The sequence below is a fragment of the Piliocolobus tephrosceles genome, chromosome 13 (assembly GCF_002776525.5).
Source record: "Piliocolobus tephrosceles isolate RC106 chromosome 13, ASM277652v3, whole genome shotgun sequence".
In the NCBI taxonomy this organism is placed as follows: Eukaryota; Metazoa; Chordata; class Mammalia; order Primates; family Cercopithecidae; genus Piliocolobus; species Piliocolobus tephrosceles.
This window is the reverse complement of record NC_045446.1, coordinates 95,701,934-95,722,401: the sequence shown is the minus strand read 5'-3', so window position 1 is coordinate 95,722,401 and position 20,468 is coordinate 95,701,934. Positions and strand designations below refer to the sequence as shown.

Sequence of the window (20,468 nt, the reverse complement as noted above, 5' to 3'; positions counted from 1 at the left end):
AAAATCTAGGTGAGAAAATCCCTTCCCCAAATAGCTTTTCTCATAGTAATGAGATGACAGGGAATTTGATTCAGGCCTGGAATTAAATGCTCACTTGGTCAACTTCCAGGACCTCTGAAAAACTTCCAAAAGTTTTTATTTCTGGAATTTCCTTCAAATGAATTAGATTATAAAAATCCGTACTTTACTGACCTAGCATTTGAGACTTACTTTTGTTAATGAGAATTTTGTTGAAATGTCATATAAAACCAAAACTTTAGTATGGGAACTAACATATGCAAATTTTTTCCATTTATTATTAATAATTTGGGGCACATTAATCTAGTGCAAAGTAAGATTTCCTCGTGAAAAGCATGCTTAATGCAGGCTAAGACATTTATTGCTTATTCTTTCCCCCTCCATAAATAACTTATCATTAAATTATATAGATCTGGATATGCTTTTAGGCTTACTTTTATGCCTTACTCATTATATTTACTTCTACATCATATTGCTTATAGTATAATTTCTCTATTGGTGAGGTATTAAAGTGTATATCTGATAAAATGTCAACCTAAATAAACAGGGCAAGTTTAAAAAGTTTTCATAAAGTTTACTTTTATTTTTCTGATATCCGGGATTTGTAAATATTGTTGTAAAGGACAAATGATACAACTTCTTAGATTTTGTCAATGTCTGCCCACAAGATATTCAGGACACATGTAGTTTGTAGAACAAATAATTTGCAGTATTCTCTTTGGTCTGGTTTAAACGCATTCAATTCCATCTCACTTAATGGGATGAACACTTTTATTGTTGACTATGATGGCAATAGTATACAGAAATAATACAATTTATCTGTCTTAACTACTGTGTAATTGTGTTAGTGGATTATTATCCTTATAAGAAAGTATCCAGTATCCATTAGTTATGCTAGTTGAGTATCCCTAATCCAAAAATCTGAAATCCTAAATATTAGCTCCAATGTGCATTTCCTTTGAGCATCATGTTGGCACTTAACACAATTTTTTTTGGAAACGTTTTAGATTGCAGGTTTTCAGATTAGGAATGCTGAACTGGTGGTAAGTATAATGCAAATATTCAAAAATCCAAAAAAAAAAAAAAAAAAAAAAAAACCTGAAATCCAAAACACTTCTGGTTCCAAGATAAGGAGTATGAGTACTGTATACATAGTTTGAGTCCTGTGACCTCTTCACTGGAGTGCTCTTTTCATACTATATTCTATAACATTTAAATATCAAGTGTTAAAATGTTCAGAATATTTACCTGAATGAGGCTGAGAGGGTTTTTTATAGTCGTCAATAAATCTTAACAGTTTAAAAACACTAAAAATAGTGTGAAAACAAGAAATTGTGTAAAAATAAGAACTTTCCTTTAAAGTCAGCAAAAAACATGGATAGATAACTTACGCAGCAAGAAACATAAATCATATAAAATAATTCAGCCTTATTTGAAGTTAAACTGAAACCATATAAAAATAATTCTGCCTTATTTGGAGTACAACTAATGTGAATTAATGCAATGCAAATTCATTTCTCATCATTCATACTAGGAAAGATAAAGATGTGCTTTGTATAGTTGAGTATTTAATACGAGGAGCAGGCATTCTCATTCACTGATGATATAATTAAACACCGGAGATAGGATGGGCGGGGCCAAGATGGCGGACTAGAAGCTGTGGTGTTCGGAGGCTTCCATCGGGAAAAAACATAATAAGCCTCTGAATCCTTCACCGGCAACCAAGGTATCCAGGTTCTCTCATCAAAATTGACTAGAGGGCTTGCCTGACCCACTGAGAGAAGGAAGAGCAGTGTGGTGTGGTGACCCACATGGGGAAGGGGAACTTCCTCCACACAGCCAAGGGAGGCGGTGAGTACGCTACCATTCCGGGGAAACTGTGCTTTTCCCACCGAACTGTGCAGCCCACAGATGGGAAGATCCCACTCGCGAACCCATGCCACCGGGGTCTAACGTCCCAACCTTGGAACATGTAGATTCTTACAGCCTCTCAGCTGGAATCTGCTTGAACCTACCGAACTCAGGGCGGGGCGGGGGAGGGGGGGAGGGGGCGGAGGGGCAACCAGCACCAGCTGCCTCTGCCTGCTGTCTAAGCCTTTTCAGCTGCTTGGGGGAGGGGCTGCCGCCAGCACTGGGACTCACAACTGCCTAACATGCTAAGCTACCTGGGTGGGGGAAGGGCAGCACCCATTTCTGTAGCTCCAGGCTGTGCTTTTTCCCTGCTGGAGCCAGGGAGGCTGGACAGCTTGCTCCCGGCTGTGGCAGTCTCCAGTCAGAGTGACTCTTCAGGCCTAATCCCGACGATCCTTCCTCAGTGGGCGGGGCTTCCCTGCAGGATCTCCAATAATTCCAGCCAGAGGCTCAGGAACAGAATTCGGGTCTCCCTGGGCCTGAGCTCCTAGAGGCAGAGGTGGCTGCAGTCTCTGCGGACCAGCAGACTTAGCCTCTCCTCCTGGTAGTTCTGAGGAATCCGGGCAGCTCAGATGGGTGGGTTTCCCCCTAGCAAAACACACCCTCTCCACCAAGGGACAAAGTGCTTTGTTGAATAGGTCCTGCCACCCAACTGATTGAGACCCTCCAACAAGGGTTGTCAGACACCCTATCACCAGAGCGATCCTACTGGCATCAGGTTGGTGGCCCTCGAGGTCAGAGGTCCAAGAAGAAGGAGCAGGCACCTATCTTGGCTGCTTTCCAGCTTCCTTGAGTGACATCTCCCGGCATGAGCAAATCAGATGAATAAGGCCTAAAGTAAATCCCTGGCAAACTGCAGTAGCCCTACAGAAGAGGGCCCTGATTATTGAAAGAAAAACAAACAGCAACAATGACAGCATCAACAACAACAACAACAACAAAAAGGCCCCCACAAAAACCCCATCCAAGGGTCAGCAGCCTCAAAGAACGAAACTGGACAAACCCATGAAGATGAGAAAGAATTAATGGAAAAATGCTGAAAACCCAAAAGGCTAGAGTGCCTGTTTTCCTCCAAATGATCACAATCTCTCTCCATCAAGGGTGCAGAACTGGATGGAAGATTAGATGGAGAATTGACAGAAGTAGGTTTCAGAAAATGGGTAATAAAAACTACAATGAGCTAAAAATGCATGTTTTAACCCATTGCAAAGAAGCTAAGAACCTTGATAAAGGTTAGAGGAATTGCTAACTAGAATAACCAGTTTAGAGAGGAACATAAAAGACCTGATGGAACTGAAAAACACAGCATGGAAACTTCGTGAAGCATACACAAGTATCAACAGCCGAATCGACCAAGTGGAAGAAAGGATATCAGAGTTTGAAGACTACCTTACTGAAATAAGACATGCAGACAAGAATAGAGAAAAAAAGAAGGAAAAGGAGTGAACAAAGCCTCCAAGACTTCATAAAAAGACAGAATGTATGATTGGTTGGAGTACCAGAAGGAGACAGGGAGAATGGAAACAAGCTGGAATACACACTTCAGGATATTATCCAGGAGAACTTCCCCAACCTAGCAAGACAGGACAACATTCAAATTCAGGAAATACAGGAAATACAGAAGACGCTATTAAGATATCCCATGAGAAGATCAACCCCAAGACACATAATCTTCAGATTCTCCAAGGTCAAAATGAAGGGAAAACTGTGAAGGGCAGCCAGAGAGACAGGCCAGGTCACCTACAAAGGGAAGTCAGACTGATAGCAAACCTCTCAGCAGAAACTCTACAAGCCAGAATAGATTGGGGGTCAATATTTAACATTCTTAAAGAAAAGAATTTTCAAACCCAGGATTTCATATCCTGCCAAACTAAGCTTCTTAAGTGAAGGAAAAATACAATCCTTGCCAGACAAGCAAATGCTGAGGGATTTTGTTACTACCAGGGCTGCCCTGCAAGAGCTCCTGAAACACTAAATATGGAAGGGAAAAGCCAGTATCAGCACTGCAAAATCGCACCAAAATATAAAGACTGATGACATTACGAAGAAACCACTGCAATAACTAGTATGCAAAGTAACCAAATAGCATCATGATGACAGGATCAAATTCAAATATAACAATATTAACCTTAAATGTAAATGGACTAAATGCCCCAATTAAAAGACACAAACTGGAAAATTGGATAAGGAGTCAAGACCCATTGGGTGGCTGTATTCAGGAGACCTATCTTATGTGCAAAGACACACACAGGCTCAAAATAAAGGGATGGAAAAAATTTTACCAAGCAAATAGAAAGCAAAAAAAAAGCAGGGGTTGCAATCCTAGTCTCTGGCAAAAAAAAAAACTTTAAACCAACAAAGATAAAAAAAAGACAAAGGGCATTACATAATGGTAAAGGGAACAATTCAACAAGAAAAGCTAACTATTCTGAATATATATGCACCCAATACAGGAGCACCCAGATTCATAAAAATAGTTCTTAGAGACCTACAAGGAGACTTAGACTCCAACACAATAACAGTGGGAGACTTTAACACCACACTGTGAGTATTAGACAGATCAATGAGACAGAAAATTAAGAAGGATATTCAGGACTTGAACTCATCTCTGGATCAAGTGGACTTAGTAGACATCTACAGAACTCTCTACCCCAAATCAACAGAATATACATTCTTCTCAGTGCCACATGGCACTTATTCTAAAATAGAACACATAATTGGAAGTAAAACACTCCTCAGCAAATGCGAAAGAACCAAAATCATAACAAACACTTTCTCATACCACAGTGTAATCAAATTAGAACTAGGCTTAATAAACTCACTCAAAATCGCTCAACTACATGGAAACTGAACAACTTGCCCCTGAATAACTACTGGGTACATAATGAAATGAAGGCAGAAATAAAGATGTTCTTTGAAACCAATGAGAACAAAGATACAACATACCAGAATCTCTGGGACACTTTTAAAGGAATGTGTAGAGGGAAATTTATAGCACTAAATGCCCCCAAGAGAAAGCAGGAAAGATCTAAAATTGACACCCTAACATTACAATTAAAAGAACTACAGAAGTAAGAGCAAACACATTCAAAAGCCAGCAGAAGGCAAGAAATTAGTATCGGAGCAGAACTGAAGGAGATAGAGACACAAAAAACTCTTCAAAAAATCCATGAATCCAGGAGCTGGTTTTTTGAAAAGATCAAAAAAATTGATAGACCGCTAGCAAAACTAAGAAAGAAGAAAAGAGAGAAGAATCAAATAGATGCAATAAAAAATGATAAAGGGGATATCACCACTGATCCCACAGAAATACAAACTACCATCAGAGAATACTATAAATACCTCTATGCAAATAAACTAGAAAATCTAGAAGAAATTGATAAATTCCTGGACACATCTATGCAAATAAAGTAAAAAATCTAGAAGAAATTGATAAATTCCTGGACACATACACCCTCCCAGGACTAAACCAGGAAGAAGTTGAATCCCTGAATAGACCAATAACAGGCTCTGAAATTGAGGTAATAATTAATAGCCTACCAACCAAAAAAAAGTCCAGACCCAGATGGATTCACAGCTGAATTCTATCAGAGGTACAAAGAAGAGCTAGTATCATTCCTTCTGAAACTATTCCAATCAATAGAAAAAGAGGGAATCCTCCCTAACTCATTTTATTTGGCCAGCATCATCCTGATACCAAAGCCTGGCAGATACACAAGAAACAAAGAGAATTTTAGACCAATATCCCTGATGAACATTGATGCAAAAATCCTCAATAAAATACTGGCAAACCGAATCCAGCAGCACATCAAAAAGCTTATCCATCACAATCAAGTTGGCTTCATCCCTGGGATGCAAGGCTGGTTCAACATACGCAAATCAATAAAAGTAATCCATCATATAAACAGAACCAAAGACAAAAACCACGTGATTATCTCAATAGATGCAGAAAAGGCCTTTGATAAAATTCAATAGCCTTCATGCTAAAAACTCTCAATAAACTAGGTATTGATGAGATGTATCTCAAAATAATAAGAGCTATTTATGACAAACCCACAGCCAATATCATACTGAATGGTCAAAAACTGGAAGCATTCCCTTTGAAAACTGGCAAAAGACTGGGATGCCCTCTGTCACCACTCCTATTCAACATAGTGTTGGAAGTTCTGGCCAAGGCAATCAGGCAGGAGAAAGAAAGAAAGTGTATTCAGTTAGGAAAAGAGGAAGTCAAATTGTCCCTGTTTGCAGATGACATGATTGTATATTTAGAAAACCCCATCGTCTCAGCCCAAAATCTTCTTAAGCTGATAAGCAACTTCAGCAAAGTCTCAGGATACAAAATCAACGTGCAAAAATCACAAGCATTCTTATACACCAATAACAGACAAACAGAGAGCCAAATCATGAATGAACTCCCATTCACAATTGCTTCAAAGAGAATAAAATACCTCAGAATCCAACTTACAAGGGATGTGAAGGACCTCTTCAAGGAGAACTATAAACCACTGCTCAATGAAATAAAAGAGGACACAAACAAATGGAAGAACATTCCATGCTTATGGATAGGAAGAATCAATATTGTGAAAATGGCCATACTGCCCAAGGTAATTTATAGATTCAATGCCATCCCCCTCAAGCTACCAAAAACTTTCTTCACAGAATTGGAAAAAACTACTTTAAAGTTCATATGGAACCAAAAAAGAGTCCACATTGCCAAGAAAACCCTAAGTCGTAAGAACAAAGCTGGAGGCATCACGTTACCTACTTCAAACTATACTACAAGGCTACAGTAACCAAAACAGCATGGTCCTGGTACCAAAACAGAGATATGGACAAATGGAACAGAAAAGACCCCTCAGAAATGATACCACACATCTACAACCATCTGTTCTTTGACAAAGCTGACAAAAACAAGAAATGGGGAAAGGATTCCCTATTTAATAAATGGAGCTGGGAAAACTGGCTAGTCATACGTAGAAAGCCGAAACTGGATCCTTTCCTTACACCCTATACAAAAATTAATTCAAGATGGATTAAAGATTTAAATGTTAGACCTAAAACCATAAAAAACCCTAGAAGAAAACCTAGGCAATACCATTCAGAACATAGGCATGGGCAAGGACTTCATGTCTAAAACACCAAAAGCAATGGCAACAAACCCCAAAATTGACAAATGGGATATAATTAAACTAAAGAGCTTCTGCACAGCAAAATAAATTACCATCAGAGTGAACAGGCAACCTAGAGAATGGGAGAAAATTTTTACAATCTACCCATCTGACAAGGGGCTAATATCCAGAATCTACAAAGAACTTAAACAAATTTACAAGAAAAAAATCAAACAACCCCATCAAAAAGTGGGCTAAGGATATGAACAGACACTGCTCAAAAGAAGACAGTTATGCAGCCAACAGAGACATGTAAAAATGCTCATCGTCACTGGCCATCAGAGAAATGCAAATCAAAACCACAATGAGATACCATCACATACCAGTTAGAATGGTGATTATTACAAAGTCAGGAAATAACAGGTGCTAGAGACGATGTGGAGAAATAGGAACACTTTTACACTGTTGGTAAGACTGTAAACTAGTTCAACCATTGTGGAAGATAGTGTGGCGATTCCTCAAGGATCTAAAACTAGAAATACCATTTGACCCAGTCATCCCATTACTGGGTATATACCCAAAGGATTATAAATCATGCCGCTAAAAAGACACATGCACACGTATGTTTATTGCAGCACTATTCACAATAGCAAAGACTTGGAACCAACCCAAATGTCCATCAATGATAGACTGGATTAAAAAAATGTGGCACATATATACCATGGAATACTATGTAGCCATAAAAAAGGATGAATTCATGTCCTTTGTAGGGACATGGATGAAGCTGTAAACCATCATTCTGAGCAAACTATCGCAAGGACAGAAAACCAAACACCGCATGTTCTTGCTCATAGGTGGGAAGTGAACAATGAGAACACTTGGACGCAGGATGGGGATCATCACACACCGGGGCCTGTTATGGAGTGTGGGAGGGAGGAGGGACAGCATTAGGAGATATACCTAAAGTAAATGATAGCTAATGGGTGCAGCACACTAACATGGCACATGTATACATATGTAAGAAACCTGCATGTTGTGCACATGTACCCTAGAACTTAAAGTGTAATAATAATAATTAAAAAGAGCTTCTGCACAGCAAAAGAAACTATCATCAGAGTGAACAGGCAATCTACAGAATGGAAGACAATTTTTGCAATCTACTCATCTGACAAAGGTCTAATATCCAGAATTTACAAGGAACTTGAACAAATTTACAAGAGAAAAACAACCCCATCAAAAATTGGGCAAAGGACATGAACAGACACATGTCAAAAGAAGACATTTACACGGCTAATAAACATATGAAAAAACCCTCAAGATCACTGATCATTAGAGAAATGCAAATCAAACCCACAATGAGATACCACCATCTCACACCAGTCAGAATGGTGATTTTTAAAAAGTCTGGAAACAATAGATGCTGGCAAGGCTGTGGAAAAATAGGAATACTTTTACACTGTTGGTGGGAATTTAAATTAGTTTAACCATTGTGGAAGACAGTATGGTGATTCTTGAAGGATCTAGAACCAGAAATACCATGACCCAGCAATCCCATTACTGGGTATACACCCAAAGGAATATAAATCATTTTACTATAAAGACACATGCATACATATGTTTATTGCAGCACTATTTACAATAGCAAAGACATGGAACCAACCCAAATGCCCATCAAAGATAGACTGGATAAAGAAAATGTGGTACATATCTACCACAGAATACTATGCAGCCATGAAAAGGAATGAGATTATGTCCTTTGCCGGGACATTAATGAAGCTGGAAGCCATCATCCTCAGCAAACTAACACAGGAACAGAAAACAAAACCCCGCATGTTCTCACTCATAAGTGGGAGTTGAACACTGAGGACACATGGACACAGAGAGGGGAACAGTACACACCAGGGCCTGTTGGGGGGTTGGGGGTGAGGGGAGGGAACTTAGAGGATGGGTCAACAGGTGCAGCAAACCATCATGGCACATGTATACCTATGTAACAAACCTGCTTATTCTGCAAATGTATCCCATTTTTTAAAGAAGAATTTTTTTTCCAAAAGAATTAAAAACCAAAAAGAAAATAATTTGGCTTTATACAACAAAAGCTTTAAAACAATTCTCACCCTTAATTAAATAATTCCCCTTTCAGCAATCAATCCTAAGAAATTAAAGGTGCTGCCAAAATGACTTATGATAAATCTCATTATATACATACATGTAACGTTTTACATATATATATATATATAACGTTACATGTATGTATATAATGAGATTTATATACATATATCTCAAAACATTGAAAGCGATATACATATCTAAAAGAAGGGAGGATATATAGCAAAACATTAAAAACAATATACATATCCAAAAGAAGGGAGGATATATAGCAAAACATTGAAAGCAATATACATATCTAAAAGAAGGGAAGATTAAGGAGATTTTGGTTTACACAAGTGGTCTCAAGTTTGACTTGAGTATAATAACTGCCTATTGCAAATACTGATGCTCAGACCTAACCCCACTGTATCAGGTTTTTCTAGATTGGGGTACCGTATGTTACAAAGCTTCTGGGGTGATTGTATTGATAAGTAGGAATGATCCATATGATTGATGTTTGATAACCATTAAAAAAATTTCAATGGCAAGAGGAAGTGCTTATAGTATAATGTTAAGTGGAAAAAGAAACAAGATTGTATTCACTTTGATCTTAGTCTGAGAATAAACTATACATTTATATATAAGTATATGTATATATAATGTTGATTGTTGAAAAGAATATGGAAGAAAATACAACAAATCACAATATCTGGGTGTAAGATTATGATGAACTTAAATTGCATTTGTTCTTTATGCCTCCCCACACACCCACAATTTTCTGGGCAGTGGGAAGTGATACTGTATTAATTAGTAAAAAACAAACAAAGCTTTCAGTTATTTTGTAATGTAATACCTAATGGAATTGTTTTATTCAAGCCAAAAAAAAAAAATACTCTATTTTGGATTAAATAAAATTTGAGGTATAAATTAGGTGTTTTCTTAAAGTTCTTAGAAAAACATTTATTGTTCCTGATTATGTGGTTTGCTTTGGTTCAGTTGGTTTTGTCCCTCTAGTCACAGGCTGGAGGACATGTGATGTATTTGACTTCAATAAGGGCTCTACTTTATTTGATGGGAACAGGTCAGGCAGAGAAGTATGAGTAATGCATCAATTAGCAGACATACCCCATCGAATAGGAGCTACAGGAGGTTAATAGAACTCTTAGGAACCTAGGGAGAAGACTTGCTGTTTCACACATATTTATATAGACAAGGTGAGTCTTTTCCCTTAGGCTGAATTAAATGAATGTGACTGAATAGGCTTGAGTCCTGCTTACAAAAAAAGAAAAAGCTTGTATCTCTGTTTTCAGAAAAAGAGATTTATAGCTAGCAACTATGTTCTTTCTCTAACAAGTATTAGAGACCCTAAGCAAAAGTCTTTTTGTGGATTTGTTTGTAGGACTTAAAAAAATACGATTTATTTTTATATTCTATCATGTTACATATTTATTTTATACCTTTCTTGAAATCAAACTAAAATTCCAGATTGGAAAACTCATTTGATTTAAGCTTCGTGAGCAGCAAATGTGTGTGTTTGTGTGTGTGTGTGTGTGTGTGTGTGTGTGTGTGTGTGTGTATGTATATACATATATAGGTGCTATAGTTTTCCCAGAACCATGCTAATAAGAAAATAGTAATTTCATGAAATATGAATAACCAACTCTACATAGACTATTCATTCTGTTATTAAATGATAGCTGCATTGTCAGTCTTTTCACAAAAATTCTATGCATATTCCATATAACAAGATGAAATACGTAGAGAGAAGCAAATATCACATAGGATTTACTTTTGAAGTTGAATTAATGATGTCCTCCAAATAAAGGTGAATGGAGCAAGTTTGCAAAAAAGCTGAGAATTTACAACAAACCCCATAACTCTGTGTAAAGTCAATTAATGACCTACTGAGAACAAATGACTTTTTTATTAATCAAGAAAACACAAAAAGTAAATAAGAATCAATAGGCTGTCAAATGATGAAGAGTTAAGAACTAAATATGTCTAATTTTAAAGAAAGGCTTTTGCAGTCACAATTCTACCCTTTATCAACTATTTAGGCCTCGAAGAGTAGCCAGTTTTCAGCATTATCAATGCTCCACTAAGTTTTCAATTTAACTTGTAGCTGTGCTATTACTTTTCTTCCCAAATTATTCCTTCCAGTAGACAAGCACAAGGCTCTTTTTGCTTCATTGGATTTGTGCACTCATTTCCAAAGGCAGAATTTGGGCTAGATTGCTCTACATATATATGCAAAAAGTTTTTAGAAAAGATACTGAGTTTTTACTCCAGTTTGCCTATGCAATGACAAGTAAGATTTGCATTAAATGGTACTATTGATCAGGAATTTAATATTAAAATAAGGAGAGAAAAAATTTTGTAAGTGGAAAGACAATTCAGACCCAGCATGATTTGCAATGAGCACTTGAAAACTACTTTGATAAGGAAGGATTTAGTGTCTTTGCTTTGAGTTTTGGATGACATATATATAATTAAGTTAGTGTGGAAACCTTTGTATTTCATATTCCAAGTTGAGTCAAGGAGAGCTGAACATGTTAAACAGATACTTGTCTGGCTTCCAGCAATTGTCTATAAATTGCATGTTCATTGGAATTTGCACGATTAATTTCTAGTTGAGACATGGGTCTGAGGAATGTGATTCTTTGAAGGAGCTTTGTGATTTTTGTGAGGATGTCTCCCAGTAACTCAGCCAGAGCATTAGCTAGGGATTGTGATCAATGAAAATTTTAATTATATTTTTAGTGTTGAGTATTTTTTAGGTAATATTTACAAATATTTCACGAAGCTTAGCTTCTTGATTTTGTCAATTTTAGGTCACAGAGTAGAATTTTCTTACTTACTTTGGGTCATGGATCTCTTTTGGAATTCCATGAAACTACAAATACTTTCTCAGGAAGAGATGCACAAACTTACAAAACCCCAGACTGATATATAATTTCAGGGGTTCACAGACCTTGGAAGGGCAACTTGAACACAGATTAAAAAGATATCTATTCTAAATTCGAATAACATTTATTTTAAAAATAGTTAGTGATGACTTCCAAGTCTGTCTATTAAAGATAAGAGAAATAAAAACATTTCTATGACACCTGGTGGCTCAGAATTTTAATAGAGCAGAGATTTTAAGACTAATTTATTGAGAAGGGATTTCCAAGGTACTAGCCTCAATCTATGATCGTTGTACAACTACATCATATGCAGAACATTTTCATTTTTTATTATTTTTATGTTTTGAGACAGGGTCTCACTCTGTTGCCCAGGCTGGAGTGAAGTGGCATGATTATGGCTCACTGCAGCTTTGACCTCCCCAGGCTCAGGTGATCCTCCCACCTCAGCCTCCTAAGTAGCCAAGATTGACTGCACGTGCACACCACCATAGCCAACTAGCTTTTGTATGTTTTGTAGAAATGTGGTTTTGCCATGTTGCCCATGCTGGTCTTGAACTCCTGGGCTGAAGCAATCCACTTGCCTGGGATTACAGGCATAAGCCACCACACCCACTCCCATTTTTAAATACTGAATGTGAAACCAATAAAAATTTTTAAAAAACTGGAAAGATGCTTTTAGTTATATGATATTGAGAAAATTTCAACTATTCATATTTCATACCACAAATTTTATTTATTTGTGGTGGCCTTAGGGTGCTGTTTGAGACTCTACTCAGTAAAGTCCCTACCTCAGGCCTCTCCCTTGTTATTATCACTGTGCTCAAATTATACATATGAGAGTTTTGTTTCAAATGAGACCAGGGCTAGCTAATGAAGTGCTTCAAGTTATCTCTGAATAGCATTCATTTTTCAAGTTGTGGTTATTATTATTCTAAAGTAAATTTACTTTAAAGTAAGTAAAATACAATTTTAAAATGTAGGAACTGGTCTCTGCTACATAAACAGCATGTGAACTGTTCAACAGTACTGTGTCTTTCATGCAGATGCCCTGCCTGGACCGTGATTTACTGTGTGGACTCCCCCACTGTCTCCGACTCTTGATTTCTTCATCTCCTTATGTGATTTCCAGGATTCCATTCCATGGTCCACAGATCATCTTTACTTTTCCCATCCTTTGCTGACTCCTAAAAAACTTGAACTGCTTTAAAGACTTAGAATCTCAGAATTTTTGACTCAAAACGTAGGTAAGAGGTTATGCCCAACGTTCTCATTAGGTCCCAGGATGCAGACCCTGGGGCCTAATGAAAATAGGTGACTTGTCCATCAAAGCCCAGCTGGGGTGCAGGTCTTCTGCCTTCTGGTCCAGTGCTCTTCCTATAGTACCAGGATACCTTTTATTTCCTATCATGACTCTTCCCTGTGTAGCTAAACTATATTCATCCTTCTGTGGCTCTCTGTGGGAAATTTTCTTTTTTCTGAGAAGTTTGTCAGGCTTGGTAGGGTCTACGCCTGATTAAGTTTTGGAAGCCATTGTAAGATGGCAATTTCAGTCCTCTCAGGCTAAATACTCCTTGAGCTGAGAAAAAACTGGAAAGGCAGGTGGTCTTGTCAACTGAACAGATACATCCTAAATACCCAAGAAGGAAGGGTAGCAGATAATTTTCTTTGAAAAGCATTACCAGTAATCTATATGAAATGACTTGATTTAACTAGATGGTAGGATTTTCTTCCAAAGATAAAATGTCTTTTTTTTTCACACATACAAAGTTCTTATTGATTTAAGTTCTAATCTTTTGAGATATGTAATCTTGGGTCCCAAGAACAGTACCATATAGAAGCTTCAGTATCATAGCTTAGGAGATTCTACACAGAAGAAATAGAACTATAAAAATGAATGCCAAAATAACAAGGCCCAACCACAAAAACTCAGTCTCATCTTTGAATTTTCATTTCCCTTCCTTTCCTCTAGCCAATTATCCATTAAGAACTGTTTTTATGACAAGTGATTCTCATATTTATATTTTCATTTGTATTCAACTGGCATCACTTTAGTTGAAGGCTTTATCACCCAAGACCAGATCCACTGGCTTTCTCAATCCATCCTCTGCTACCCAGAGTCAGAATAACTTTGCTTCTCTGCTTGTTTAGAATGCCTTATCAAAAATCTTCAGGAATTCATGATTGCCTCCAAGATACTATTCTAACTTTTCTGACATTCAAGGTTTCTCAACAATTTAGCTTACATACACTTTTAAATGATAACTGTATTATATTTTCTTTAGCCAGACACTGTGTGAAGTTCTTATTATTCTCATTGAATCTTTACAACAATCCCATATGGTAGGATTACATCTCCATTTTACAGATGAGGATAGTGAGGCCTAAAGTTGATTGGCTAGTAAGTGGCAAAAGTGAAACAGGAAGCTGGGTTTGTCTAACACAGAAGTCAAGTCTCTTAATCAAACTAATCCTCCAAGTCGATTCTCTCTGCCTTCAGCCAGGTTAGTTTTCTTATTGTCCTCACTATATTTTATTCAGAATGGACTCCAAACTCAGAACATTCACCAGGAATTCCTTTTTCTCCTTCCCTTAGTCTTTCTGAATTTCTTAACATTTTCCAGTAATCACTCACTGACTTACATATTCATTTGCTAATAGTTATAAACTAATACATCTGAGTCTTCTTTATGAGGTGTTTCCCAGATACTGCAGATGCTGTTTATCTTTTTCTTCTTTAAATGATAAGATCTAGTATTTCAGTACTCACATTTGCTTTGAGTCACACATTACTTTACAACATGATCTACGTAAATATTTTCTTTCTCTTGAAGGGTAACAACTGTGTCTTAGGGTACTTTATACTATTTTCAGTCCTAATACAGGGCAATAATTATAGTTGTTATGCAATAACTACAGAAGAAGTGATATAACCTCATGTGCTATTTTGCAAGCAACCTATTAAAATAAAATAGTGTTCTGGGCAATGGAAGGGAATCCTTCAACTATGACAACTAATGAATTTTGGGAAGTCCTGATATGAAGTGTGTTTTAAAACAAAACACTTCAAAACTGTCTATTAAATGTTGGCGAGTGGACATAAAAATATTATTGACACTAGCTATCTTTATGAATAATGGCTGACAATTTGGTCCACTGTATAAACAAAATAATCTTAGAAGATATTTCCGTGAGATTATAGATAGCTAAAATAAACTGGTCGCCAATTCACTTTATGCAGCCAGACAAGGAAGGAACACTAAATGATAAAATCAAATGCAACTTTGTTGCTAATATCAAGGGAAATGCGATACTCCTAACTAAACTTCAAGATAAAACTTGTCCATAATGGATTTTTATAAAGCAATTCTATTCAAGTTTAGCCAAGAAAGCACATCACTTTTAGAAAATTATTCTGTTGGCTGGGCACGGTGGCTCACGCTTGTATTCCCAGCAATTAGGGAGGCCAAGGTGGGCGGGTCACGAGGTCAAGATATCGAGACCATCCTGGCCAATATGGGGAAATCCTGTCTTTACTAAAAATACAAAAAGTTAGCTCGGCATGGTGGCAGGCACCTGTAGTCCCAGCTACTCAGGGGGCTGAGGCAGGAGAATCTCTTGCACCTGGGAGGCGGAGGTTGCAGTGAGCCAAGATCACGTCACTGCACTCCTGCCTGGCGACAAAGCAAGACTCCATCTCCAAAAAAAAAAAAAAAAAAAAAAGAAAGGAAGAAAATTATTCTGTTACTAAATTTACTTCTTAGAATAACATGATTTATCTTTATTTTAAAAATTAAAAATTACATTTATTACCGACAGATATTAAGTGTCAACTCTGGTTTAAGATTTATTTCACTGCATATTTTAATATATATGTAACTCACTAAATGAATCTATTTAAACTTCACATACAAAGACTATAAATTTTCCATTAAATTCTTGAGAGTGAAAATTTAAAAATAAAAAGTTCCCACTTTCTTCTTTCATTTAAGATTTCAGGTTCCTTAGCCACAGGCCAGCATTTGGATATTGCTCTTATCACCTAAAATGTGTTTTAATTGATCTTGCTTCACCTATCAGAGCTTTTGGCCTGGATTTTGTTTAGGCTGGAGAGCAACACAAATTAGAGAAGAAACTTTAGTAAAAACAGTGCTGCTTATAGAAATAGGGATTACAAACTAAGAGTACTTCTTACAGAAACAGAGATTACAAGCTAATGAAAGGAAGCTGAGCTTTTTATTCAAAGTTCAGATACATGGGGACTCACATCTATGAGAATATGTAGCTTTTCTGTTATTCTCTGAAAACAGTTGAAGCTTAAGGATTCTAAATCCATGAGTCTTTAAATATTTTAAGTTTATGAGATTCTAAGTGAAGATACAAAGCAGCTTATTTTGAAAGCAACAGGGCTCATAGTCATATTTCAAAATAGAAATATATTCTAATGCCAGTTTTTTAAACAACTCAAATTTCAAAATGTGACAAAAAGTTTAAATTCTTAAAATAGTCTCACCTACATTTGCTTCTATAGGTGTTAATACTAGAACATATTACACATATTACATGGTCGTTCAGTTATTTGCTACTTGTCAGAAGTTGAGTATCTTAAGCTATTAGTTTGGACACTTTCATGAACTATTTTAAATATACTTAATAAATTGAGTGAAAGTACTATAAATCAATGCTTTTCACTTTACTAAGCAACAAAACAGAAAAATGGTGCTTTCATTTCAATGTTCTGCTATCCAAAAGAGCTAAGTCACTGTAGAACTACCACCAATTGTTTCCCTGAGTGAGATTTCTATGAAGTATTTTATAAGAATTCAAAGTACAACAAATCTTCCTGATATAACAAATGTCCATGTAAACATCAAATTCTAACATATAAAGAGTTCACTGACAATGTTGTGACAATTTCCTTCTTTTGTGTGACTGCTTCAGTGGAGAGTCCATGTGTCTGCATCTTAAAATTCAGGATGAATAAATTAAGAATAAATAATGTGATTCAACTATATCCTGTACTTTTCATTAAAGAAGTCAGTGAGTGAGAAAGTCAAAATTAGGTTTTATCAGACAATCAGTCAACAAAATATGCCATGTTCTAAAAGTTTAATGCTTAAGTTTCTGGATTTGATAACCATTATAATATACATATCTACATAAGTAGATATTATGTTTTGATGTTAACATGAATTTCTTATTTTGTATGTGTCTTTTCATGTAAGTTCCTAGTCACATAGCCACTATTGTTCCTGCTCAGAAAACAATAGCCTCTAACAAAAAATATCCTTTGGAAAGGATTTTCTTTCATTACATGCTCTAACATGTAAGGATATGCAAGGCTTCTAAACACGTTTGTAGCAAAATCGTAGACCTGTATTACTGAAAGATGATGACTCTTTATTTTTTGCAACAAACTGCCTGAATTCTCATTTTTTTGGTACATTTTTTTTTCTCCTTTCCTAAAAATTTCTTCTTCTTGAGCCCCAAGTGTCTCTGTTACCTGATCTTAAAACTTTCCTAAAATCTACTTGAATCACACAAGATCTAGCTTCTTTGGCGGAAAATGATAACAAATAATTATTGCTGAATAGGATCTAGAAGCTGGTGCCTTTCATAATCCATGTGGTCTATTTTTCTTTTTCCATCTCAACTTCTAGATGTTTTTATTTATTTTTTAATTTAACTTTTATTTTTTTTTTGAGACAGGGTCTGGCTGTGTCACCCAGGCTGGAGTGCAGTGGCATGATCATGACTCACTGAAACCTCTACCTCCCAGGCTCAAGCAGTCCTCCCTCCTGGGTAGCTAGGACAACAGGCATGCACCATCAAGCCCAGCTAATATTTTTCTATTTTTTTTGTAGAGACGGGGTTTTGCCATGTTGCCTAGGCCGGTCTCAATCTCCTGGGCTCAAGAAATCCACCTGCCTTGGCCTCTCAAAGTGCTGGAATTACAGGTGTGAGCCACTGTACCACCCCTTTAAATTATCTCACTTGTTTCTCCTCTTGGTTTTGCTCTATGGAAAGACCAATTTGAAAGAGAATACCGACGTCAGGAAATATTAATGATTTCTATGGACAGCAACACAAAAAGTGAGAGGTTATAGTGAAAACCATTAAAATAAATATACAAGGGGTCTGGGAAGAGGGTGTATAAGCATGGAGAGAGGCTGCTCAACAAAATATTTCCTCCCTTTCCTCCTATTTTTCTAACCACAGTTTTCCTATGGCACCTTAAAAATCTCATTAAGTTTGTATAGCTTCAACCCAAAAGTCCAGACTGATCATATTTCCAAATATATATCATTAAAATCATATTAGTGATTAATTTTATTAATTTTGTCTTAATAATGATATATTTCTGTATAAAAATGCTTTGGATTTTAGTTTTGATATTTTTGTGACCACTATGGTTTGACTGATAGTAACTACATATATTCTCCAAATAGAGAAATTAACAGCTGATAAAAATTTTCGAAGGCCTATGCAAGTATCTAAGCCTTAATGGAAGACTGGTACTAATATTTAATGATGACAGAAAACATAAATGCATTAGCATATGACTGATATGACTTTTGTGAAAGTTTCTATTTTTTCCTGCTATACCATTTGCAAGTGAATGTTCAAATGACTATTATGCACAAGTGGCAAGCTGGTTTCCTTATGCTGGTGGATTAAAAAATATAAATGTATAAAGAAAAAGGGATTAAAAAACAGGTGGGGGAGGGGTTTCCTTCAAATGGATGGAAGCCATTCTTTTGAAAGAAAACTCCCCTCTTACCTTAGTCCTGGAGCTGGTTAGTTCTCCTGTGTCCTCCTCCTAGGGGAGAAATACCCAAAGTTAAACAAAAATAGAACATGGTCTTGTATTAAAGTCAAGTTCAGTTCTGGTCAACCCTTTCCTCAGGTCTCACAAGACACTATCATATGTCTGATATACTGGGGCTTTCACTGAATTGAATTTAAAACCCATTTTAAGAATTAAGCCAAAGGGGAATGAACATTATCTGTGTAAGAGGAAAAAAATATTGTCTGCCCTTCGGTCTGTCTTGCCAGAGAGCTCTAAGACCTTGAAATTGTCTTAGAGTAGAAGTTCACAGAAGGGCATTGCGTGGGTAATTTTTGTCAGCTGGAGTGAATAATGGAGGGTGCATCATGGTGAGCACCTGGAGTTTCTTAGGAAGAAGGGGTATGCTGGGGTGTTCTCAGCTCATCTCCCTGACCTTCTTTTGTCTTTTGAGAGTAAAATGATAGTGCTACAAGCAGCACCATGCTTGAAGCAATACTAAATCTGGTATGAACAATAATTATTGTGAAAATAAAAAAAGAATTGAACGGTCATTAGATGGGAGAGCTGGAAAAACATCTGGGAAATGGATATTATCCGACACTATGTGCTTGTATTTTTTCACAGTGGGAAATGGCAGGATGAATAAAGATGGGATTTTTTTTTTTCTTAATTTGTCTCTAAGTAGGATTCCGTGACTTTGGAGAGAAACAAGGCAACATAGTGAGAGGCTCATGGGCTTGGGGCCTAGACAGTAATGGGCTCCAGTTCTACTTCTGTCACTCATCAGCTATTTAACCTGAGTTGCAGCAGCAGCATCTGTCCAGATGAAGATAAAAGCAACAACTACACAACTACAAGGAGTTAGGGGGATCAAGTTCCAGTATACATGGGTGTGGTACATAGTCGTTATTAAATTTTTATTTCCTTTTTATTGTTTTCATTTATGTAGTCTCTGATATGGTGTTTTCTTATTTGAATTACTTTATCTCTGTTGAGGCTACTGTCTAATTAACAGAGCTTAGAATCAGGTCCTAGTTACCCTTTGGCATAATTTCAGAGATGGTGGGTGATTGGCTCCCATAAAAAACAAATACCAGACAATTGATTGAATTCTGTGAGACATGAAGGAGAGTGGAGACCAAGAATGAGCCTGAACCCATACAAGATCATGTGCTATTGTTATTTAACTTTGGGTAACTTATTAAAATTCTTCATCAAGTAAAATGACATCAGGTGAGATAATGGATGTACTTTGGAACCTCAGTTTGTCAAAGTATATTCCAGAGACATAAAAATGAGGGATGTTGTAATCATTACTCTAACAGCCATTATGAAAATGTGCAGGGAAAAAACACTTTATGGCAGATTCTATGTTGTACAATGATATCTTGTCTCCATCTACTACTATTACCATTTATTTAGTGTTAGATTTATCCTGTGAACTTTAATTGTCTTAAAGTTTCATGATATAAATATGGCATGATGTAATTCCTCTAACTATAATATATGTGGGTTCCTTTGTGTTCTTCCTTGGTAATCTAACTTCATTCATTGTTTTTAATAAATATTCTAAGAATGGCTATTTTGACAAACCAGTCATTTTATCTATGAAACACTATAAATTCCTATATATATATATAGAGAGAG

The 20,468-nt window shown here is 36.5% G+C and overlaps 1 protein-coding gene across 4 annotated transcripts in view; it reads right to left on the bottom strand.

Moving 5' to 3' along the window:
- Positions 1 to 20,468, bottom strand: part of GRIA4 (glutamate ionotropic receptor AMPA type subunit 4) — a 367,574-nt gene that overhangs the window by 19,896 nt on the left and 327,210 nt on the right. Inside the window, exon 14 of one of the 4 annotated variants that reach the window (XR_002730888.3) lies at positions 18,813 to 18,851. The exons of the other annotated variants lie outside the window; for them this stretch is intronic. The gene's annotated coding sequence lies outside the window, so the exon portion shown is untranslated. The remainder of the gene's footprint in view (positions 1 to 18,812; positions 18,852 to 20,468) is intronic. 4 annotated transcript variants of the gene reach the window in all.